The following is a 26,445-nucleotide window of genomic DNA, read 5'->3' on the forward strand; positions in this document are numbered from 1 at the left end:
AAGTTCCTATTTCATGGACCAGCAAGAAATCTGAAAATTCTGGAAACAAAAACAAAGACTGATCTAACCAGCAGAAACTGGGGAGATGTTACAACATTTGTATAGGATAGACTCACAAGAGAGGGGAAAATGGCACCTGAAACTTAACTGCAGGGCATACATTTTTTAAACCAAGATATACAGACTATAAGAAATCATTTTCCTTATTCCTTATTCCTGTACATCACATTTTCAACCTTCCCAACTTAAAACTATAACAATCTAAGTTTTATAGTGTATAGAGAAAGAACTTTATCAGTAGAAATAGAAGAGCTGAATACTACACCTTCATTAATTGTTACAGGTAGTACCCACTTATCCTATCCTTGAGGAATCTTGGGGTCTTGTCCAAGTCCCTTACAGACTGTAGGGCTTGGATTTTATTACATTTTATTTCTGTCTTGAGTGTCTCTCCCCTATTTAAGACCAGTAGGTACACATGCTTGGAATTATATGTCTACTATGAAGTGTGTAATTGCTTTTGTTTATTGTTTGTCTCTTCCTAATACAATGTAATCTCCAAGAAGATGAGGAGTTTGACTACTTTTTTCACTGACAAATCTCCTATGCTTTACACATAGCTGATATGAAGTGACTGAATGAAAGTGAAAGAAGAAAAAATTGTGAAGCAATGAGAAAGCGTGTGTTGCATCTTGTGGCCCTGTTTAATAGATAAGAAAAGAGAGGGCTGATAATATTTGTCAATGCACACAGACAGTGAGCTGAAATATTGCAGGATCCTAGCACAGTTATGATTTCAACTATGACTCAGTGCTGGAATGGGGAACCTGTACCACTTCTCTAATTTCAACAAAGTTCAACATAATTATTTATCCTTTATTCATATAAATCTAATTTACATTAGTCAAATTGAACTTAATTCATTTTATGGGATCTGAAAATGTATAGAAACCAATTCCAGAACTTCTGCTTCCAACAATGGTGGAAAACATGTTTTAGACTAAAAATAAATGATAAAGTGGTATAAAATATTTTTTAAAATTCATTAAGGGCAACAAAGAGAATTTCTACTTCCGGAAAGGATATAGTCAGTGTGGTGTGGCAGGCCAACACTTGGGCTAACAACAATGAGAAAAACCTAGGGAAATTATATATATTTATAAAGGAATCAGAGGGTTTTAAAAGCAAGAACTAAATGGGTTAAAATTCCAGAGAAATGAGAACTTTCCGGTAATGATTTGATGATGTCCACAATGTTTTTCCCTTGGCAAAATTGCCACTTTGGAATGCAAGCTAAGGATGAGGCTGAGTCAAGGCAGAAAGATGCAACTGGGGAAAAAGTTAAACTAACAAAACTTTTAGCAGTTATATGGGGCTTTGGTGACTCACTGAAGATGTGAGAAACCCCAAATATATGATGACTAAGACATTGACTGAAGTTTGAGATGGTATAGAGGCTAAAACAGTAGCACCTAAACTTCTGCAATGCAAAGTAAAATCCCCTGCAGCATCATGGTGCTAGAGAATCAATGAACTGCTATGGAAAAGAGGAGCCCAGAAACAAAAGAAGGTAAAATATAAAAATATAAGAGGGAGTAGGGAATTGACATTGATGATCTACAGGTGGTTTTTTGATGTGGATATTTACAGATTCTGAGCAAAGCTACAGGCTGTCCCTCATAGAAAACAACAACAGAGATCTCTAGCCTTCACAGAAGACTATAGAGTGTCCCAAATACATTGCCAGTCTTCCTTTCAAGAGAGTTGCTGCATTTTGAAGCTTTATAGAGCAGGAGGTTAAAGAGCTAAACTGAAAACTTGCTGTTATCTTTTAGGGCTGGGAAGACAGAGATCCACCAGGCTCTCAATTGAAAGCCCTGGAGGGCTACACCCTAAGAACAGATGTGAATCGGAGGTACACTTAGCAAAACTGAAACCAGCTTCTGATTCAGAATAATCTCTGACTCGATTGAGGTGATCAACGGCTATTCCACCTGCCCAACAGAAGAAAAAGGGAACACTTTTGGGTGGAAGGCAATATCATTTGTACCCTTCATGATTTTATTATACATAATGTCTAACATTTTTTAAATTACTAGACATGGAAGATCAAGTTCATTTGCCCAATAATCAAGAGAAAAAAACACACAATAGAAACACAATTATAGATGATCAAGATATTATAATCAGCAAACAAGAATTTACAAATAATTTTTATGAATATGACTAAGAAAATAAAGTGCAAAGTCGATGAGGAAATGGACAATTTTTGACAAAAGTAATCTATAAAAAAGATTTCTTTAGGCCTTCTAAATCTGAAAAAATATAATATCTTCAGTTAAGAAATCAATATATGGAGAAAACTGCAGTAGAAGGGGTCAATAGAGATAGCAGTGGGTCCAACAGCCAAGAAAGTAAGGTGGCGGGCATACAGATAGTGATGCACACAGGGGCAAAAAAAGTCATAATGGGAAAGCCATGTGGAGGCAGCAGTGTGCCTGATGTCCAAGGAAGCATGCATAGGAGGTACACGTGGTGGCAGTTGTATGCCCAGCAAAAGAAGCACCAGGGAGGTGAAGGTGAGAGTAAGTTAGCAATGTGTCCAAGGTGAAGGGATGCACAGTTAGCAATGTGTCCAACAGCCAGAAAGGTGGAGGCAGGGGCATGGAGGCAGTGGCATGTCAAACAACGCAGGGTTTGGTAGGGAGAATAGTTCAAAAGTGATGACTTGCCTGGAGATGAAAGCAGGAGTGATGAGTTGGCCATGGCAGTACCTAGCATTTTCAGGAAATTAATTGTGTAAAGGAGGATTGATCCATAAAGTATCTATATTGAAGCTAATGGAAGCTGGATTTCTCTCTGTGGGAAAAGAAATTTACAAATATGAAAAGAGGAAGAGAAAAAAATAGCTCATTGCTATTGTTATGGTAAGAAGGAAGAAGGAAGGAAGGAAAGAGCAAAAGGAAGGAAAGAAGGAAAAAGTGAAAGGGAAGGGAGGAAAGAAACAAAAAAAGAAACAATTATCCGGGCAAAAGCGAATATGTCTGTGTACATATACATGAATACATACATATATTTCAAAATTCTGACCATGGAGAGAGCCTAGTTGCAATGACACCCCAGTGGCAATTAACATATCAAGTATGTAGATTCCAATTTCCAAAACAAACAACAAGGACTCCTTGTAAAAGTAGATGATGCAAGGATAGAGGTAGGGAAATTTCAAGATAAGCCTGGAACACTGGATAGTAATGAACTATGGTTTGAATGGTGGCATTTATCGCTGTCCATTTTCTGATTTGAAAGACTTGGCGATTACTCTGTAGGAGAGTGTCTTTGGGAGAAGTAGTAATAGGAATATTTAGAGATGATAGGACATAAGGATTTCAACTTGCTCTCAAAATATTCACAAAAAGGTATTATATCCTCGAGCATACACACATTCTATCTATCTATCTATCTATCTATCTATCTATCTATCTATCTATCTATCTATCTATCATCTTTAAAAAGAGAGATGGAGCAAATATGAAACTATTAACTGGGGAATCTGGATGAAGAGAATGAGGGAGTTCATTCTACTGTTCTTGCAACTTTTCTGATAAAAATATTTCAAAGTAAATTATTTCAAAATTAAAATTAAAAACTCAATGTATGAGTTTAACAATAAGTTGGACACTATTGAATACAAGACTTGTGAACTGGAAACATATCAATGAAAAATTTACAAAGTGAAACATGGAAGAAAAAGGGAAAGGGAAAAAATAAGAAACAAATGTAAGAGACATACAAGACAAGTATGAAAGGTCTACCATGTAAAATTGAAGTTTCAGAGAGCAACGAGAAAGAAATATAGCAGAAGCAGTATTCAAAGGGATAATGGTGGGAATTTTCTAAAGCAGACAAAATACATTTAATCCACTGATTAAGAAGCTCAGCAAACCCTTAAGCAGGATAAGGATAGAGAAAACCACAATTATGCAACTCAGATTAAAACTGCTAAACCAAAGACAGAGAAGATGGAAAAACCAGCCAGAAGAAAAAAGACACATTATCTACAAAGGAGCAACAATGAGACTGGCGGCTGTCTCTAATAGCAACAATAGAAGCCAGAAGATAATGGAATGCTATCTGTAGAGTACTGAAAGAAACTAAAGGCCAACATGTGAAAAACAACCTTCAAAAATGAACGTTAAATGACATTTTCAGAAAAAACAAACAAACAAACAACAAAAAGAAGCAAAAAGGAAACAAAAAACCAAAATTCACATAATTTATTGCTAGGAGTTTTACACTGAAATGCTGAAGGGATTTCTATCAGCAAAAGTAAAAAATGATCTCATTTGAAAAGATGGAAATTCAAGGAGGGAATGAAAAATATTGGATGGGTAAATATGTTGGTAACTATAAATGAATATTGACTACAAAAAATTATGTTGAATAACTGAAAGATGGAAAACACAGCCACTTGAAGGATAAATGTATGGTCAAAAAGCATGCAGGAAAAACTTCTTTAAAAGAGTTACTTCATACTCTGGGTTGGCAGATGCAATAAGCAGGGGTGCATCAAAAGTAACGGAGAAGGTGATTAGCTGGTGTACTTCAGCAGGAGCAATCAGATGAATTGACTTCTCTATATCCCACTATTAGCCACAAGCTACGCAGCAGCCTGCAGGTGGGAGCAATGACCGTGCATGCGTGGGTCAGTGTGCTACATACAGTAAGTACAGGATGGTACCAGTTCCTAGTGAGAGGACACAGATGAATAGAAGAGACTGAAATGATATACAATAAGCCAGTAACTAATGTTGCCACTAGAGATGGTGTTAGAGGAAATAGTTTTATCTACATTATATGAATCTTTCACAATAAAAATGTATTCATATACTACTTGTATAATTAGATATTTGAAAATGAATAATTTTGTATAGGAAATATATGTTTGACTCCGTGCAATAAATACTGACATCAACATCAAAATAAAGCATTTCTAAAAATCACCTGGAAATAAAAATACAGTCTTCTAGATAACTCCTGTATCAAAGAAGAAAAAAGAATCCTGATAATGTAATATAATCTTGTAAATTGTAGCCAAATCTTACCTATGAGAAATTTTGTTTAAAATAACATAAATGTATAACTCAGAAATTAAAAAGGAGAAAATAAATCAAAAGAAAGTAAAAGAAAAAAATCTGAAAGCAATGACTTAGACAGGAGAAAGCCAAACATTATAATGTATTGATAAAAACAGTGATCTTGTATTTGAAAAGTTATAAAAACAATACAAACCAATCAATCCCTGGCAAGTCTGGCCAAAGGAAACCAACGAGAACACAAATACAATATTAGAAAACAGAAAAGGGGTATAATCAAAGGAATTATAATTTTAAAAAAACTTTTTTTTTACTTTTCTGAATATAAAATTTTAAAATAGATATTTTTTAGGAAACTACAAACGACCAATTTGCCTGAATAAAATATAAGAAACTGCAATAGATCAATATCCATAGAAAAGCTGAAAATTTGGTCAAAAAATACTGTAAAATGGCTCTAGGCCACGTTGGTTTTCTCTGAAATTTTTACCAAATACTGATGAATAGTTAAGTTCTGTATTACTTGTTACAAAACTATAGAAATCATAACTTTCATACAATAAACCTGATAAATACGTCAAAAAACTATGGGCCAATCTATCTAATAAGCACAAATAAAAATAGTCTATTATGAAATGTCAAATCCAACAGTATACTAAAAGAGTAATACACTTTACCTGATCAAATTTATTCAAGAGTACGAAAATTGTTCAAACTTGGGAAATATGCTAATGTAATCTTGGTAGATGCTAAAGGACATTTTATAAATGTTAACATTACTTTTGATTAAAATTCCTAGCGTGCCAAGGGAAAAGCAGATTTTCTTAACTTGGTAAGGAGTATTGTTTAGAAATCCAAAGCCAATATAATACTTAATAATGAAATACTGAAAATAATCACATTAAAGTGATAAATAACAGAACATGGGAGCACAAGAGGAAAAACTAGGGACTCTTCCAAGATGGCCTAATAGGAACAGCTCCAGTCTGCAGCTCCCAGTGAGATTGACACAAAAGACAGGTGATTTTTGCATTTCTAACTGAGGTACTTGGTTCATCCCATTGAGACTGGTTGGACAGCGGGTGCAGCCCACAGAGGGCAAGCCAAAGGAGGGTGGGGTGTCACCTCACCCAGGAAGCACAAGAGGTCAGGGGATTTCCCTTCCCTAGCCAAGGGAAGCCATGAGAGACTGTACCGGGAGGAACAGTACACTGCTGCCCAAATACTGCGCTTTTCCATGGTCTTCAAAACTGGCAGACCAGAAAATTCCCTCCAGTGGCTGGCTTGGTTGGTCCCATGCCCATGGAGTCCAGCAAGCTAAGATTCATTGGCCTGAAATTCTCGCTGCAAGGGCAGCAGTCTGAAATTGACCTGGGATGCTGGAGCTTGGCAGGGGGAGGGGCATCCACCATTGCTGAGGCTTGAGTAGGCGGTTTTACGCTCATAGAGTAAACAAAGCTGTCGGGAAGTTTGAACTGGGCAGAGCCCACTAAAGCTCAGCAAGGATGACTGCCTCTCTAGATTCCTCCTCTGTAGGCAGGGCATGTCTGAACAAAAGGCAGCAGCCCCAGTCAGGGACTTATAGATAAAATCCTCACCCCCTGGGACACAGCACGTGGGGGAAAGAGCAGCTGTGGGGACAGTTTCTCCAGACTTAAATGTCCCTGCCTTACAGTTCTGAAAAGAGCAGTGGTTCTCCCAGCATGGTGGTTGAGCTCTGATAATGGACAGATTGCCTCCTCAAGTGGGTCCCTGACACCTGTGTAGCCTGCCTGGGAGACAACTCCCAGTAGGGGCCGAGAGACATCTCATAAAGGAGAGATCTGGCTGGCATCTGGCGGGTGCCCCTCTGAGACAAAGCTTCTAGAGGAAGGATCAGGAAGCAATATTTGCTGTTCTGCCACCTCCTCTGGTGATACCCAGGAAAACAGGGTCTGGAGTGGACATCCCGCAAACTCCAACAGACCTGCAACTGAGGGACCTGACTGTTAGAAGGGAAACTAACTAACAGAAAGGAATAGCATCAACATCAACAAAAAGGACATATACACTAAAACTCCATTTGTAGGTCACCAACATCAAGACCAAAGGTAGATAAAACCACAAAGATGGGGAGAAACCCAAGCACAAAGGCTAAAAATTCCAAGAACCAGAATGCCTCTTCTCCTCCAAAGGATCACAACTCCTCATCAGCAAGGGAACAAAACTGAATGGAGAATGAGTTTGATGTGTTGACAGAAGTAGGGTTCAGAAGGTGAGTAATAACAAACTTCTCCGAGCTAAAGGAGCATGTTCTAACCCATCGCAAGGAAGCTAAAAACGTTGAAAAAAGGTTAGAGGAATGACTAAGTAGAATAACCAGTGTAGAGAAAAACATAAATGACCTGATGGGGCTGAAAAACACAGCACAAGAACTTCATGAAGCACACACAAGCTTTCAATAGCTGATTAGATCAAATGGAAGAAAGGATGTCAATGATTGAAGATCAAATTAATGAAATAAAGTGAGAAGACAAGACTAGAGAAAAGAAGAGTGAAAAGAAATGAACAAAGCCCCCAAGAAATATGGGACTATGTGAAAAGACCAAATCTACATTTGATTGGTATACTGGAAAGTGACGGAGAGAATGGAACCAAGTGAGAAAACACTCTTCAGGATATTATCCAGGAAAACTTCCCCAACCTAGCAACACAGGCCAAGATTCAAATTCAGGAAACACAGAGAATACCACAAAGATATTCCTCGAGAAGAGCAACCCCAAGTCATACAATCATGAGATTCACCAAGATTGAAATGAAGGAAAAAAATGTTAAGGCAGTCAAAGAGAAAGATTGGGTTACCCATAAAGGGAAGCCCATCGGACTAACAGTGGATCTCTTGGCAGAAACCCTGCAAGCCAGAAGAGAGTGGGGGCCAGTATTCAACATTCTTAAAGAAAAGGATTTTCAACACAGAATTTCATATCCAGCCAAACTAAGCTTCATAAGGGAAAGAGAAATAAAATCCTTTACAGACAAGAAAATGCTGAGAGATTTTGTCACCACCAGGCCTGCCTTACAAGAGCTCCTGAAGGAAGCACTAAACATGGAAAGGAACAACGGGTACCAGCCACTGCAAAAACATGCCAAATTGCAAAGTCCATTGACGCTGTAAAGAAACTGCATCAACTAATGGGCAAAACAACCAGATAGCATCACAACGACAGGATCAAATTCACATATAGTAATATTGACCCTAAATGTAAATGTGCTAAATGCCCCAATTAAAAGACACAGACTGGCAAATTGGATAAACAGTCAAGACCCATTGGTGTGCTGTATTCAGGAGATGTATCTCATATGCAAAGATACACATAGGCTCAAAATAAAGGGATGGAGGAAGATCTACCAAGCACATGGAAAGCAAAAAAAAAAAAAAAAAAAAAAAAAAAAAAAAAAAAAAAAATACGGGTTGCAACCCTAGTCTCTGATAAAACAGACTTTTTTCATTATCATACTTTATGTTCTAGGGTACATGTGCACAACATGCAAGTTCGATACATAAGGTATACATGTGCCATGTTGGTTTGCCACACCCATCAACTTGCAGCACTATTCATAATAGCAAAAATAAAACAGACCTTAACCAACAAAGATCAAAGAGACAAAGAAGGCAGTTACATAATGGTAAAGGGATCAATGCAACAAGAAGAGCTAACTATCCTAAACATATATGCACCAATACAGGAGGACCCAGATTCATAAAGGAGACCTACAAAGAGACTGAGACTCCCACACAAAAACAATGGGAGACTTTAATATCCCACTGTCAATATTAGAAAGATCAACAAGACGGAAAATTAACAAGGATATCCAGGACTTGAACTCAGCCCTGGACCAAGCAGACCTAATAGATATATACAGAACTCTCCACCCCAAATCAACAAAATATACATTCTTCTCAGCACCACATCACACTTATTCTAAAATGGACCAGGAGGAGTGTTTGGAAGTAAAACACTACTCAGCAAATGTGAAGAACAGAAATTTTAACAAACTGTCTCTCAGACCACAGTGCAATCAAATTAGAACTCAGGATTAAGAAACTCACTCAAAATCACACAACTACATGGTAACTGAACAATCTGCTCCTGAATGACTACTGGGTAAATAATGAAATGAAGGCAGAAACAAAGACGTTCTTTGAAATCATTGAGAACGAAGACACAATGTACCAGATTTTCTGGGACACATTTAAAGCAGTGTTTAGGGGGAAATTTATAGCACTAAATGCCCACAAGAGAAAGCAAGAAAGATCTAAAATCGACACCCTAACATCACAATTAAAATAACTAGAGAAACAAGAGCAAACAAATTGAAAAACTAGCAGAAGACAAGAAATAACTAAGATCAGAGTAGAACTGAAAGAGATAGAGACATAAAAAAAAAAAAAAAAACCTTAAAAAAATCAGTGAATCCAGGGTCTGGTTTTTTGAAAAGACCAACAAAACTGATAGACTGCTAGCAAGAATAATAAGGAATAAAAGAGAAGAATCAAATAGATGCAATAAAAAATGATAAAGGGGATATCACCACAAATCCCACAGAAATACAAACTACCATCAGAGAATACTATAAACACCTCTACGCAAATAAACTAGAAAATCTAGAAGAAATGGATATATTCCTGGACACATACACCCAAGACTAAACCAGGAAGAAGTCATATCTCTGAATAGATCAATAACAGGTTCTGAAATTGAGACAATAATTAATAGCCTACCAATCGAAAAAAGTTCAGGACCAGATGGATTCACACCCGAATTCTACCAGAGGTACAAAGACGAGCTGGTACCATTCCTTCTGAAACTATTCCAATCGATAGAAAAAGAGGTAATCCTCCCTGACTCATTTTAGGAAGCCAGCATCATCCTGACACCAAAGCCTGGCAGAGACACAACAACAACAGCAAAAAAAAAAAAAAAAAAAAAAAAAAAAAAAAAAGAAAGAATATTTTAGGTCAATATCCCTGATGAACATCGATGCAAAAATCCTCAATAAAATATTGGCAAACCGAATCCAGCAGCACATCAAAAACCTTATCCACCACAATGAAGTCGGCTTCATCCCTGGGATGCAAGGCTGGTTCAACATATGCAAATTAATAAATGTAATCCATCACATAAACAGAACCAATGACAAAACCCACATGCTTATCTCAATAGATGCAGGAAAGGCCTTCAACAAAATTCAACAGCCCTTCATGCTAAAAACTCTCAATAAACTAGGTATTGATGGGATGTATCTCAAAATAATAAGAGCTATTTATGACAAACCCATAGCCAATATCATACTGAATGGGCAAAAACTGGAAGCATTCCCTTTGAAAACTGGCACAAGACAAAGATGCCCTCTCTCACCACTTCTATTCAACATAGTATTGGAAGTTCCGGCCAGGTCAATCAGGCAAGAGAAAGAAATAAAGGTTATTCAACTAGGAAAAGAGGAAGTCAAATTGTCTCTGTTTGCAGATGACATGATTATATATTTAGAAAACCCCATCATCTCAGCCCAAATCTCCTTAAGCTGATAAGCAACTTCAGCAAAGTCTCAGGATACAAAATTAATGTGCAAAAATCACAAGCATATCTATACACCAATTACAGACAAACAGAGAGTCAAATCATGAGTGAACTCCCATTCACAATTGCTAAGAAGAGAATAAAATACCTAGGTATCCAACTTACAAGGGATGTGAAGGACCTCTTCAAGGAGAACTACAAACCACTGCTCAATGAAATAAAAGAGGACACAAACAAATAGAAGAACATTTCATGCTCATGGATAGGAAGAATTAATATCATGAAAATGGCCATACTTCCCAAGGTAATTTATACATTCAATGCTATCCCCATCAAGCTACCACTGGTTTCCTTCACAGAATTGGAAAAAACTACTTTAAAGTACATATGGAACCAAAAAAGATCCTGCATAGCCAAGACAATTCTAAGCAAAAAGAATAAAGCTGGAGGCATTACACTACCTGACTTCAAACTATACTATAAGGCTACAGTAACCAAAACAGTATGGTACTGGTACCAAAACAGATATATAGACCAATAGAATAGATCAGAGTCCTCAGAAATAACACCACACATCTACAACCATCTGATCATTGTTTTTTTTTGTTTTGTTTTTTTTTTTTTACTTCTTCATGTGCCATATGGTTTCTTTCTTTCTTTCTTTCTTTCTTTCTTTCTTTCTTTCTTTCTTTCTTTCTTTCTTTCTTTCTTTCTTTCTTTCTTTCTTTCTTTATTATACTTTAAGTTCTAGGGTACATGTGCATAACGTGCAGGTTTGTTACATATGTATACTTATGCCATGTTGGTGTGCTGCACCCATCAACTCGTCAGCACCCATCAATTCATCATTTATATCATGTATAACTCCCCAATGCAATCCCTCCCTCCTCCCCCCTCCCCCCTCCCCATGATAGGCCCCAGTGCGTGATGTTCCCCTTCCCGAGTCCAAGTGATCTCATTGTTCAGTTCCCACCTATGAGTGAGAACATGCAGTGTTTGGTTTTCTGTTCTTGTGATAGTTTGCTAAGAATGATGGTTTCCAGCTGCATCCATGTCCCTACAAAGGACGCAAACTCATCCTTTTTTATGGCTGCATAGTATTCCATGGTGTATATGTGCCACATTTTCTTAATCCAGTCTGTCACAGATGGACATTTGGGTTGATTCCAAGTCTTTGCTATTGTGAATAGTGCCGCAATAAACATACGTGTACATGTGTCTTTGTAGTAGAATAATTTATAATCCTTTGGGTATATACCCAGTAGTGGGATGGCTGGGTCATATGGTACATCTAGTTCTAGATCCTTGAGGAATTGCCATACTGTTTTCCATAATGGTTGAACTAGTTTACAATCCCACCAACAGTGTAAAAGTGTTCCTATTTCTCCACATCCTCTCCAACACCTGTTGTTTCCTGACTTCTTAATGATTGCCATTCTAACTGGTGTGAGATGGTATCTCATTGTGGTTTTGATTTGCATTTCTCTGATGGCGAGTGATGATGAGCATTTTTTCATGTGTCTGTTGGCTGTATGAATATCTTCTTTTGAGAAATGTCTGTTCATATCCTTTCCCCACTTTTTGATGGGGTTGTTTGTTTTTTTCTTGTATATTTGTTTGAGTTCTTTGTAGATTCTGGATATTAGCCCTTTGTCAGATGAGTAGGTTGCAAAAATTTTCTCCCATTCTGTAGGTTGCCTGTTCACTCTGATGGTAGTTTCTTTTGCTGTGCAAAAGCTCTTTAGTTTAATTAGATCCCATTTGTCAATTTTTGCTTTTGCTGCCGTTGCTTTTGGTGTTTTAGACATGAAGTCCTTGCCCATGCCTATGTCCTGAATGGTACTACCTAGATTTTCTTCTAGGGTTTTTATGGTATTAGGTCTAACATTTAAGTCTCTAATCCATCTTGAATTAATCTTCGTATAAGGGGTAAGGAAAGGATCCAGTTTCAGCTTTCTACTTATGACTAGCCAATTTTCCCAGCACCATTTATGAAATAGGGAATCCTTTCCCCATTTCTTGTTTCTCTCAGGTTTGTCAAAGATCAGATGGCTGTAGATGTGCGGTATTATTTCTGAGGACTCTGTTCTGTTCCATTGGTCTATAGCTCTGTTTTGGTACCAGTACCATGCTGTTTTGGTTACTGTAGCCTTGTAGTATAGTTTGAAGTCAGGTAGCGTGACGCCTCCAGCTTTGTCCTTTTGACTTAGGATTGTCTTGGCAATGCGGGCTCTTTTTTGGTTCCATATGAACTTTAAAGCAGTTTTTTCCAATTCTGTGAAGAAAGTCATTGGTAGCTTGATGGGGATGGCATTGAATCTATAAATAACCTTGGGGAGTATGGCCATTTTCACGATATTGATTCTTCCTATCCATGAGCATGGTATGTTCTTCCATTTGTTTGTGTCCTCTTTGATTTCACTGAGCAGTGGTTTGTAGTTCTCCTTGAAGAGGTCCTTTACATCCCTTGTAAGCTGGATTCCTAGGTATTTGATTCTCTTTGAGGCAATTGTGAATGGAAGTTCATTCCTGATTTGGCTGTCTGCTTGTCTGTTGCTGGTGTATAAGAATGCTTGTGATTTTTGCACATTAATTTTGTATCCTGAGACTTTGCTGAAGTTGCTTATCAGCTTAAGGAGATTTTGGGCTGAGACGATGGGGTTTTCTAAATATACAATCATGTCATCTGCAAACAGGGACAATTTGACTTCTTCTTTTCCTAACTGGATACCCTTGATTTCTTTCTCTTGCCTGATTGCCCTAGCCAGAACTTCCAACACTATGTTGAATAGGAGTGGTGAGAGAGGGCATCCCTGTCTTGTGCCAGTTTTCAAAGGGAATTTTTCCAGTTTTTGCCCATTCAGTATGATATTAGCTGTGGGTTTGTCATAAATAGCTCTTATGATTTTGAGGTACGTTCCATCAATACCGAATTTATTGAGCGTTTTTAGCATGAAGGGCTGTTGAATTTTGTCAAAAGCCTTTTCTGCATCTATTGAGACAATCATGTGGTTCTTGTCTTTGGTTCTGTTTATATGCTGGATTACGTTTATTGATTTGCAAATGTTGAACCAGCCTTGCATCCCAGGGATGAAGCCCACTTGATCATGGTGGATAAGCTTTTTGATGTGCTGCTGAATCCGGTTTGCCAGTATTTTATTGAGAATTTTTGCATCAATGTTCATCAGGGATATTGGTCTAAAATTCTCTTTTTTTGTTGTGTCTCTGCCAGGCTTTGGTATCAGGATGATGTTGGCCTCATAAAATGAGTTAGGGAGGATTCCCTCTTTTTCTATGGATTGGAATAGTTTCAGAAGGAATGGTACCAGCTCCTCCTTGTACCTCTGGTAGAATTCAGCTGTGAATCCATCTGGTCCTGGACTTTTTTTGGTGGGTAGGCTATTAATTGTTGCCTCAATTTCTGAGCCTGCTATTGGTCTATTCAGGGATTCAACTTCTTCCTGGTTTAGCCTTGGGAGAGTGTAAGTGTCCAGGAAATTATCCATTTCTTCTAGATTTTCTAGTTGATTTGCGTAGAGGCGTTTATAGTATTCTCTGATGGTAGTTTGTATTTCTGTGGGGTCAGTGGTGATATCCCCTTTATCATTTTTTATTGCATCTATTTGATTCCTCTCTCTTTTCTTCTTTATTAGCCTTGCTAGTGGTCTGTCAATTTTGTTGATCTTTTCAAAAAACCAACTCCTGGATTCATTGATTCTTTGGAGGGTTTTTTGTGTCTCTATCTCCTTCAGTTTGGCTCTGATCTTAGTTATTTCTTGCCTTCTGCTAGCTTTTGAATGTGATTGCTCTTGCCTCTCTAGTTCTTTTAACTGTGATGTTAGAGTGTCAATTTTAGATCTTTCCTGCTTTCTCTTGTGGGCATTTAGTGCTATAAATTTCCCTCTACACACTGCTTTAAATGTGGCCCAGAGATTCTGGTATGTTGTATCTTTGTTCTCATTGGTTTCAAAGAACATCTTTATTTCCGCTTTCATTTCGTTATGTACCCAGTAGTCATTCAGGAGAAGGTTGTTCAGTTTCCATGTAGTTGAGCGGTTTTGATTGAGTTTCTTAGTCCTGAGTTCTAGTTTGATTGCACTGTGGTCTGAGAGACAGTTTGTTATAATTTCTGTTCTTGTACATTTGCTGAGGAGTGCTTTACTTCCAATTATGTGGTCAATTTTGGAATAAGTGTGATGTGGTGCTGAGAAGAATGTATATTCTGTTGATTTGGGGTGGAGAGTTCTATAGATGTCTATTAGGTCCGCTTGGTGCAGAGATGAGTTCAATTCCTGGATATCCTTGTTAACTTTCTGTCTCGTTGATCTGTCTAATGTTGACAGCGGAGTGTTGAAGTCTCCCATTATTATTGTATGGGAGTCTAAGTCTCTTTGTAAGTCTCTAAGGACTTGCTTTATGAATCTGGGTGCTCCTGTATTGGGTGCATATATATTTAGGAGAGTTAGCTCTTCCTGTTGAATTGATCCCTTTACCATTATGTAATGGCCTTCTTTGTCTCTTTTGATCTTTGATGGTTTAAAGTCTGTTTTATCAGAGACTAGGATTGCAACCCCTGCTTTTTTTTGTTCTCCATTTGCTTGGTAGATCTTCCTCCATCCCTTTATTTTGAGTCTATGTATGTCTCTGCATGTGAGATATGTCTCCTGAATACAGCAGACTGATGGGTCTTGACTCTTTATCCAGTTTGCCAGTCTGTGTCTTTTAATTGAAGCATTTAGTCCATTAACATTTAAGGTTAATATTGTTATGTGTGAACTTGATCCTGCCATTATGATATTCACTGGTTATTTTGCTCGTTAGTTGATGCAGTTTCTTCCTAGCCTCGATGGTCTTTACATTTTGGCATGTTTTTGCGTTGGCTGGTACCGATTGTTCCTTTCCATGTTTAGGGCTTCCTTCAGGGTCTCTTGTAAGGCAGGCCTGGTGGTGACAAAATCTCTAAGCATTTGCTTATCTGTAAAGGATTTTATTTCTCCTTCACTTATGAAACTTAGTTTGGCTGGATATGAAATTCTGGGTTTAAATTTCTTTTCTTTAAGAATGTTGAATATTGGCCCCCACTCTCTTCTGGCTTGTAGAGTTTCTGCCGAGAGATCTGCTGTTAGTCTGATGGGCTTCCCTTTGTGGGTAACCTGACCTTTCTCTCTGGCTGCCCTTAAGATTTTTTCCTGCATTTCAACTTTGGTGAATCTGGCAATTATGTGTCTTGGAGTTGCTCTTCTCGAGGAGTATCTTTGTGGCGTTCTCTGTATTTCCTGAATTTGAATGTTGGCCTGCCCTACTAGGTTGGGGAAGTTCTCCTGGATGATATCCTGAAGAGTGTTTTCCAACTTGGTTCCATTTTCCCCCTCACTTTCAGGCACCCCAATCAGACGTAGATTTGGTCTTTTTACGTAATCCCATACTTCTTGCAGGCTTTGCTCATTTCTTTTTCTTCTTTTTTCTTTTGGTTTCTCTTCTCGCTTCATTTCATTCATTTGATCTTCAATCGCTGATACTCTTTCTTCCAGTTGATCGAGTCGGTTACTGAAGCTTGCGCATTTGTCACGTATTTCTCGTGTCATGGTTTTCATCTCTGTCATTTCGTTTATGATCTTCTCTGCATTAATGAGTCTAGCTGTCAATTCTTCCACTGTTTTTTCAAGATTTTTAGTTTCTTTGCGCTGGGTACGTCATTCCTCCTTTAGCTCTGAGAAGTTTGATGGACTGAAGCCTTCTTCTCTCCTCTCGTCCAAGTCATTCTCTGACCAGCTTTGATCCGTTGCTGGCGATGGGCTGCGCTCCTTTGCAGGGGGAGAGGTACTCTTATTTTTTGAATTTCCAGCTTTTCTGCCCTGCTTCTTCCCCATCTTTGTGGTTTTATCTGTCTCTGGTCTTTGATGGTGGTGACGTACTGATGGGGTTTTGGTATAGGTGTCCTTCCTGTTTGATAGTTTTCCTTGTGACAGTCAGAAGGACTGTCTGTTGGTCTGTTGGAGATTGCTTGAGGTCCACTCCAGACCCTGTTTGCCTGGGTATCAGCAGCAGAGGTTGCCGAAGATAGAATATTGCTGAACAGCGAGTGTACCTGTCTGATTCTTCCTTTGGAAGTTTCCTCTCAGGGGTGTACTCCACCCTGTGAGGTGTGGGGTGTCAGACTGCCCCTAGTGGGGGATTTCTCCCAGCTAGGCTACTCAGGGGTCAGGGACACACCTGAGCAGGCAGTCTGTCCGTTCTCAGATCTCAACCTCCGCGTTGGGAGATCCGCGGCTCTCCCCAAAGCTGTCAGACAGAGTCGTTCGCGTCTGCACCGGCTCCCGCTACTTCCCCTGTTGGTCTTCAGCTGTGCGCTGTCCCCAGAGGTGGAGACTACAGAGACAGGCAGGCTTCCTTGAGCTGCTGTGAGCTCCACCCAGTTCGAGCTTCCCAGCGGCTTTGTTTACCTACTTAAGCCTCAGCAATGGCGGGCGCCCCTCCCCCAGCCTCGCTGCTGCCTTGCGGATGGATTGCGGCAGACTGCTGTGTTAGCAGTGAGGGAGGCTTCGTGGGCGTGGGACCCTCCCGGCCAGGTGTGGGATATATTCTCCTGGTGTGCCTGTATGCTTACAGCGCAGTATTGGGGTGGGAGTTACCCGATTTTCCAGGTGTTGTGTGTCTCAGTTCCCCTGGCTAGGAAAACGGATCCCCTTCCCCCTTGCGCTTCCAGGTGAGGCGATGCCTCGCCCTGCTTCAGCTCTCGCTGGTCAGGCTGCAGCAGCTGACCAGCACCGATTGTCTGGCACTCCCTAGTGAGATGACCCCAGTACCTCAGTTGAAAATGCAGAAATCACCGGTCTTCTGTGTCGCTCGCGCTGGGAGTTGGAGACTGGAGCTGTTCCTATTCGGCCATCTTGCTCTGCCCCCCAACCATCTGATCTTTGACAAGCCTGACAAACGCAAGCAATGGGGAAAAGATTCCCTATTTAATAAATTGTGCTGGGAAAACTGGCTAGCAATGTGCAGAGAGCTGAAACTGGATCCCTTCCTTATATCATATACAAAAATTAACTCAAGATGGATTAAAGACTTAAATGTAAGACCTAAAACCATAAAAACACTACAAGAAAACCTAGGTAATACTATTTAGGACCTAGGCATGGGCAAAGACTTCATGACTAAAACACCAAAAGCAATGACAACAAAAGCCAAAATTGACAAATGGGATCTAATTATGCTAAAGAGCTTCTGCACAGCAAAAGAAACTCTCAGCAAAGTGAACAAGCAACCTACAGAATTGGAGAAAATTTTTGCAATCTATCCATCTGACAAAGGGCAAATACCCAGAATCTACAAAGAACTTCAACAAATTTACAAGAAAAAAACAACCCCATCGAAAAGTGGGCAAAGGATATGAACAGACACTTCTCAAAAGAAGACATTTATGCAGCCAACGGACATATGAAAAAATGCTCATCATCACTAGTCATTAGAGAAATGAAAATCAAAACCACAATGAGATACCATCTCTCACCAGTTACAATAATGGTCATTAAAAAGTCAGGAAACAGCAGATGCCAGAGAGGATGTGGAGAAATAGAAACAGCTTTTACACTGTTGGTGGGAGTGTAAATTAGTTCAACCATTGTGGAAGACAATGTGGTGATTCCCCAAGGATCTAGAACTAGAAATACCATTTGACCCAGCAATTCCACTACTGGGTATATACCCAAAGGATTAGAAATTATGCTACCATAAAGACACATGCACACGTATCTTTACTGTGACACTATTCACAATAGCAAAGACTTGGAACCAACCCAAATGCCCATCAATGATAGACTGGATAAAGAAAATGTGGCACATATACACCATGGAATATTATGCAGCCATAAAAAAGATGAGTTCATGTCCTTTACAGGGACATGGATGAAAGTGGAAACCATCATTCTCAGCAAACTATCACAAGGACAGAAAACCAAACACCACGTGTTTTCATTCATAAATGAGAATTGAACAATGAGAACACATGGACACAGGGAAGGGAACATCACACATTGGGGCCTGTTGGGGGGTGTGGGACTGGGGGAGGGATAGCATTAGGAGAAATACCTAATATAAATGATGAGTTGATGTGTGCAGCAAACCAGCATAGCGCATGTATACCTATGTAACAAACCTGTATGTTGTGCACATGTACCCCACAACGTAAAGTATAATATTAAAAAAAAGAATCCTTTCTATTAATACTTCTATTATTCAACAAGATTCTGGAATTTATGGCCAATGAAAGAACATAAGGAAAGGAAAGAAAGTATATATTGGTTGTAAAATGTATGATTTTTACCAAAAATTATATAACTTCCTTGGAGTAAAATCAAGAAAATTGTTTGCTACGGCAACAGAAAGTACTGAGAAAGCAGTTAATACAAGATTAATATACCAAAAATCAAGAAAAGTTAGAAAAGGAAGTGGAAAACAAGACTCATTAATAATGCTAATAAACATACCTAGAAATAAATCCAATAAGAAAGATGCAAGATTTTCAATTAAACACAAAAGAAAGACTAAAATAAATGAGGAAACATAACTATATTGGGGGAAGAGTATAAAGTAATGTTATAATAACATTATTGCAATTACAATTAAAAACTAAATTGAGCATTTTCAGAACCTTGAAAAATTAGTTTAAAATTTCATTTGAAATATAATAAATAAGTTAGAATGCTATGAGCAATGTGAAAATGATTAATGAAGTCTTGGTCTGTAATTTGTTAAAACATATTATAAAATATAGCAATTAAAACATCTTGATACTAATAGTGATAAAAATCAAGAGGGCAATGAGTTATTCATAATAAAAAATAGACCTTGATGTATATGAGATTTACTATATAATAAAAGTGACATTTAATATTAGTGGAGAAAAGACATGTTGTTCAATAAATGGGTTGCAAAATTTGCCTACCCAATTGGGAAGAAATGATCTATATTCCTACTTCAGAACCATATCCTAAAAGGTCTCTAGATTGGTTAATGTTTTAAAAATAACAAAAATAATAAATGGAGCAGTGGAAAATAATTTTTATGTAAGGAACACCTTACTAAACATATCAGATAAGTATAAACCATAAAGAAAAGGATGAATGAAATGACTATATAAACCAAGATAAAAGACAAATGACAAAATGAGGGAAATTGCAATGACACCCAATGTGTTAAAATTATCTTTCACAAATCTGTAAGATAAAGGAAAACACCACCACAGAAAATAAACAACAAATATGCACACAGAATTCACAAAGAAGTCACATAGATGATCATTAAACATAGTTCTTAAAAAATATACAAACTCACAATTAAGTAAACAAAATTAGACTAACAAAGACTAAAATGTATTAAAAATTTACATTGTTAGGTATGGCAATAGGAAAAAATATGGACTTTAATCGTTCTTGACGGAAGAATACACTGACATATTTTGTTTTTCTCTTCTAGAAATTTATTCTGCAAAAATATTTCTCCGAGTAATCACAGATACATGTATAATGATGCCACTTATATTACAAGTGTGAAACTAATCCAAATGCCTATCGTTGGGTGACTGGTTAAATAGATTATAATAACTCCGTATCATAGAGTGGAATACTATGTGGCTATTAAAAAGAATGAAATGACTCTTTGTGTATTGATATAGAAAGATACCCAATGTATATTGTTTAGTAAAAAGGTAAGTGTAAGTTACACATACACACGGTATGATATTTTTGGTAGTAGTATATGTACATATTTGCATAAACACCTTCCAAAAACTGGAAGGAGATAGACCAATTATGATCAGTGGTTTTCTCTCAGGCATGGTGTAAGGATGGGGTGGAGAGTTTCATTATTCCTTTTGAATAAATTTGTTCCATGACGCCTATGTTAATTGTATATAGAAAAAAAATGAAAACGAAGAAGTATATGGTAAAATGGGGAACTCAAAGCCAAACTTGTGCCTAACTCTTACTTTAAATACCCGAAGAAAACAAATTTTGAAAGAAAATTACTCAAATCAGTCCTATATCTCTGGAATATGATAAGTTTCACAGAGATTTTTACGTTGTTTTCTCCACGGGTTTCTCTGTGATGATCTGCGCTGCACTGCTTGATGAGTCCAAAGGGCTTTGCTGATGATCAGGATGCCAGAGTGTGGCGCCAGAGAGTCACCAAGCCCCAAATTAAACTTAGGAACAAGGTACAAATTAAACTTAGGAACTTAGGCAAGGTAGGGCCCCCAACCAACAAATCAAGGAACCCAGGCCTGTCATAACTGTAATCTCTCAAGCCCTATTTTCCTTCACTTCTAAATACCCTTGCATTGTTCCTTGAACCATCCATGGAGGCCATGTAAGATGACAGCAGCTGCTGTCAGGGAAACCACCTCTGGTAGCTGTAGTTTAGGGATGGGATGGGTATAGAAGAGATGCTCTGAAGACATAAAAACACCTCTTTAATGTGGCAGGACATTGACTTGTAGGGAATGGAAAGAACATTAGCGATAAACTTTGGTAGCTGTTTTGGAACACAGAACACTGGGAATGGAAACAGAAATTCCCTCAGGGAAAATCACAGCAAGTAGACTGCAGCCACAAAATAAAGAACAGCCCAGAATATACAAATGAATATGTTTCTTCCTACACGTAACTGCATATCTTTATAGCATCACCTTCAAGGCTAATATATTTCATTTCCTTTACTGCTTTATAATTCTTTGGAGAGCTGACTTTAAAAACAACATTGATGTTTACACTCTTAAAATTTTAGTGCATATATGCACTCAGAAAATTGGATTAGATTGGGGAAAATCCATATAGTAGTAAAATTCTTTTAAAAACTACTAACTGGCTGGCACTTTTATCTAAGTATGAGAATCATGAATTTTTCTCAGCATTTCCTTTTAAAGAGGTTATAAAGTTAAGCTGTAAAAGGATTCACATCAGTCCTGATGGAACAAGGGATGATAAAGTCCAAGCAAATAGCCATTGGCACAAACTTGTCTTTGTCTTTATAGGAAAGGAAATTTCAAGAATAACTCTGGAAACAGTAATTTTTATAGAGTGAAGGCAAGATTGTGCATTAAAATGTGCATTTTGTTAGGAGACAGTCATATGGATTGGCTCTACATCACCACCCAAATCTCGTCTTGTAGCTCCCATAATTCCCATGTGTTGTGTGAGGGGCCCAGTGGAAGATGATTGAATCATGGGGGCTGGTCTTTCCCATGCTGTTCTTGTGATAGTGAATGAGTCTCACGAGATCTGATGGTTTTAAAAATGGGAGTTTCCCTGCACAAGTTCTCTTTGCTGCTGCCATCCTTGTAAAATGTGACTTGCTCCTCCTTGCTTTCCACCATGATTGTGAGGCCTCCCCAGCCACGTGGAACTGTTAAGTCCAATAAACTTCTTTCTTTTGTAAATTGCCCAGTCTTGGGTATGTCTTTATCAGTATCATGAAAATGTATTAATACTGGTAGACTACTGGATCTAGGCCCAGTTTTGTTATTTATTACTACATGGAATTGCATAGTTCATTTTGGGTAGCTTATCAAAACCCTGAACCTCCATTTCTTTATCAAAAGATAGAATTGAAGTAGATGGTGTCAAAGATATGACAACTCTAAGCTCTCAAATATAATTGTAGATTTTTAACAAAATGCAACAAGTAGAGAGAGAGAGAGATGAAAGAAGGAAGTGAGGGGATAAATTAAATTTAAAATGATGTCAAGTACTAATTTAAAAAGTAGCCTTTACTGACTTGAAAGTAAATTTATTCTGTTTTTAAACACTATTTTAAAAATATGCTTTATTCTCATTTATAAAATCATTTCTTCAATTAATATTATATCTGAAGTCATAGTACATGTTATTTTTTTGTTATTGAACAATTTTTGTTATGCTATGATCTGAGTGTGCCTTGAAATTTAATATGTTGAAAACTTCTCTAATGTGACAGCATTATGAGATGAGACCTTTGGGAAATGATTAGATCATGAAGATGGAACCCTCATGAATAGGATTGCCTTTTGCAAGAGGCCCAAGAAAGATCTCTTACCCTTTCCACCAAGTGAGGGTGGAAAAGATGCCTTCTGTGAATGAGAGTGGGCCCTCACCTGGTAGCAAATCTGCTGGCACCTTGTTCTTGAACTTCCTGGACTTCTGAACTATGAGAAATAAATTCCTATTGCATATAAGTCACTCAGTTTATGGCATTTTTTAATAGCAGTCTGACTAGACTAAGACAGAGTAGTAAGTAAGCAAAATGGGCTCATTTTAATATATGACATAGACAAAAAAAAAAACGTAAAACATGTTACTGGAAAGATACTAAAGCACTCAGATAAAATGAAATGGAAATGCTGTTTTCTCCTTGAACAGGGAAAAGTGTTTACATGAGAAGAGAAAAAACAAGAGGAAGATAATAAGGTGCCTGATTTTTAAAAAATAAACTTTTACTTTTGAATAGTTTCAGATTTACAAAAAAAAGTCATGATGATAGTACAGAAGGTGGCTATATAACCTGTACCCAGTTTCCCTTATTGCTAATATATCCCATCTCTATGATTAATTTGTAATAACTAGTGAATGGATATTGACATACTTTAATTAACTAAAGTCCAAACTTTATTCCGATATTTTTACTTTTTACCCAATAACCTCTTTCTGTGCCAGGATCTAATTCAGGGTGTGACATTGCATTTAGTCGTCATGTCTTCTGATTTCAGTCACTATAATTCCCAGTTCCCCACAGCTGGGACTCCTGACATCCCATATACAAGAGCAACTCGACCCCTGTGTCAGGCCATATTTAAACTGTGCTAATCCCCCAGGCAGAAGCCTCAGTATCAAGTCCCATTCTTAATATCAAGTCCCACTAGGTTTGACCCCATACTAAAAGCTGCCAAGTTAGCCAGTCAGTCCCAAAGTACAGGCCTTCCATGTGCTCTGTTCCAGTAGCTACTTTTCTGAGGCTAAGACCCCTTTGCTTTTAATCTGATCGAGGATAAATGTCTCCTGCTGAATTTTGACTCCTATGCTCACACCCTAGTCACACATCCTTCAGTGTCAGGCTCTTAAAAGAAAGTGGTCTTGTCCCCAAGCTCAATCTTGCTATGTGCCACTGATTCTAAAGTTGGGCTTCTGCATTAACCTAATTTAAGATCTTTGTTAAATAACCTATCTGGTTTTCCTCTCAGAAACCTAAGAGCTTGTTTTTCTTCCAGGAAAATTTCCTGGTGGGTGTCAGAATCCTGTCCCTGAAATCCAGTCTACCAGCTAAGGCCTTGTTTCGCCATGGACACCTGCACCACCCGTCCCTAGGACCTGCATGTTCATGGAGACACTGGTATCATGTCATGGATCTCCACTCTCAGTCCGGTCCTCTGAAACACATGCCAAGGAGTTCCTATATGAAATGAATGACTGGTCAGGGGTCATCATGATTATACTCAATAACCATGATTGTACTCAACAAATTTTCTCTGAGTAAATGCCCGTGGGCGAAAGCCCAGGGCATAAACCTTGGAACCTGAGTCAGCTTCTGAGGGGGAAGAGTGGCTCCCTCTCCAGTCAGGCCTGGCTCTGTCCTGCCCATTCTCACCAGCAGCCAGCAGTCACATTGTCCAAATGAAACAGCCTTTTAATTGAACAACTCAATAAAAGGGGGAAACTCAGTTTTTGTCTAAATGAAAGAAAACTGAGGACAATGTAGGTGCCATTTCCTGACTTTATCTAAATATAAGTTAAATTCTACACTGCATTTAGTAATGGATAAGCTTTGTTTGCAGCTATAGAAGTCGTGATTGTTAAATATGGTCAAGATAAACCATTTAATTCAGCTCTTTTTATTTGACATGACACTGATAAGATACAAATTTGAAAACCACATAAAAAATTGGGAAATACTAAAATACTGATTATGTAAATTTAAAATTTATTCATATAGGGATCCTTTTTCCAGCAAAATAAATTTTTTAATTTAAAAAATCTGAGTTTTTTCTTTACCCAATTGTCAAAATCAGATTTATCAGCTAGCATAAATCATAATTCCTATAACAGTTTCATAAAGTAGGCTAGGTTTACAAACACAGTCTATAGGGTGCTTTTTCTTATATTCTGTTCATTTTAATTTTTAACTGATGTTTATTATTTAATAATGCTATTCTTTATTTGTTATTATTGACACCTTTGAGTTTAAGTATTCTGTAGTCTAGATAGGATACACTTATTGATACTGCAAATAATAGACAAAGGATTAGTGTGCAATTTGCTGTTAATGTAATTGATGGATTTGATTCTCACTGCATTACTTCTCTGTTCTTACTTTAACTCTAATGCCAATGGTCTTGATCATTGGACAATGCATATAATGCCTGCATAAAAATGAATGTGGTTCTTCATATTTCTTAAATTTGTTCTTTTTTTCTCGTCGTTTCATAAAAATGGTGTTATAAATAGAATGGCACAAAATGAAGCTTCAAATCAGGATGTGTTTTGCTGTTTTAATACCTTGCTATACACAATTTATTTTTCAGAGGTGGAATATTGGGGTTATTTAATGGAAGGTATGAAGTTAGAGAAATGAGAATAGAAGTAGCTTTTCATGTCTGGGTTTACTGAGGTGAGGCAGAATGACAGAGTGGACCTTGTCTCTCCTCCTGTGCAATTCACAGAGCTTATAGGAGGTGACCCTAAGGCCAAGGTTGAGATTTCAGGTGGACCTCTGAAAGGGTGAAAAGGCATTCTGCCCAGCAAGCAACTGTTCATGTATCACCCTTAGTCATATTAATATTAAAAGAAATCCAGCGTATGCTTGAGAACAGCCTTGCTTTATTTCTGTCAAGAACAAGACACAAAGAATAGGCTTAACTGCAGATATTTTACATGTCTGTATATGAATTTTTAATTGCAATGTGAATGGGATTAAAATTAGAAAAAATATATCACTGATTACAGGTTATAAAGTATTAAGCATACTCAGTTTCTAGATCTTGGTTTGTAATACTATTCTCCAATACAAAGCATCAGGTTCCTTGGAGAAATGGCTGATTCTATGAATGGGGCAGAAAATATACAAGTCTGGAGCATCGCATAGTGTCATAAAATAAGGAAATGCTAAAAACAAAACAAAAATGGGGTATGGCAACATAAAAGCCAACAGAAAGAGATCCCAATGGCCACAGCTGGGGTAATTGGAGCAAGAAGATAAATAGTGCAGTATTACATTATATCCCAATGTATAAAACAAATATCCATGAGTTATTGAATAAATAACATGTACAAAAGAATTCCAAATAATTTGTGTAGCTATCTCCTCAAAGATGTGGAGAATAACTACCCCGCAACAACCCCCATAAGTATGAGCTGCACATAGTGACTTCCTTCTAAAGAACACAGCATGGATGGAAGGGGAAATAGTAACTCACAGTGGAAAAGAACTCTGCTTCAGCCACATAATCACGTTTGACATCATCTGTGACAGGTCATGTTGACAGCATGAACTTTCGATGTGATGTGAGGAAAATGGCATTCTACCTCTGTGTTCTTCCTCCCCAAAATTTGTAACCACCATCTAATCATGAGGAAAACATCATACAAGTCCAAATTGAGGAAAATTCTACAAAATGCCTGATTACTATTCATCAAAACTGTCAAGGTCATCAAAAAGTAAGGAAAGTCTGAGAAACTGCCACAGCCTAAAGACAGTCCAGGGAAACATGATGACTCAGTGGTATTCTGGGTGGGTTTCTGGAATGGAAAAAGGACAACAGGTAAAGT

General features: G+C 37.9%; 1 long non-coding RNA gene across 1 annotated transcript in view; it reads left to right on the top strand.

Moving 5' to 3' along the window:
* Window positions 1-4,118: 4,118 nt before the first annotated feature.
* Window positions 4,119-26,445, top strand: part of LOC104655536 — an 86,528-nt gene continuing 64,201 nt past the window's right edge. The window contains exons 1-2 of the long non-coding RNA XR_746987.2: window positions 4,119-4,720; window positions 26,150-26,438. This is a non-coding gene — a long non-coding RNA (uncharacterized LOC104655536). The remainder of the gene's footprint in view (window positions 4,721-26,149; window positions 26,439-26,445) is intronic.

The sequence above is a fragment of the Rhinopithecus roxellana genome, chromosome 4 (genome assembly GCF_007565055.1).
Source record: "Rhinopithecus roxellana isolate Shanxi Qingling chromosome 4, ASM756505v1, whole genome shotgun sequence".
Taxonomy (NCBI): Eukaryota; Metazoa; Chordata; class Mammalia; order Primates; family Cercopithecidae; genus Rhinopithecus; species Rhinopithecus roxellana.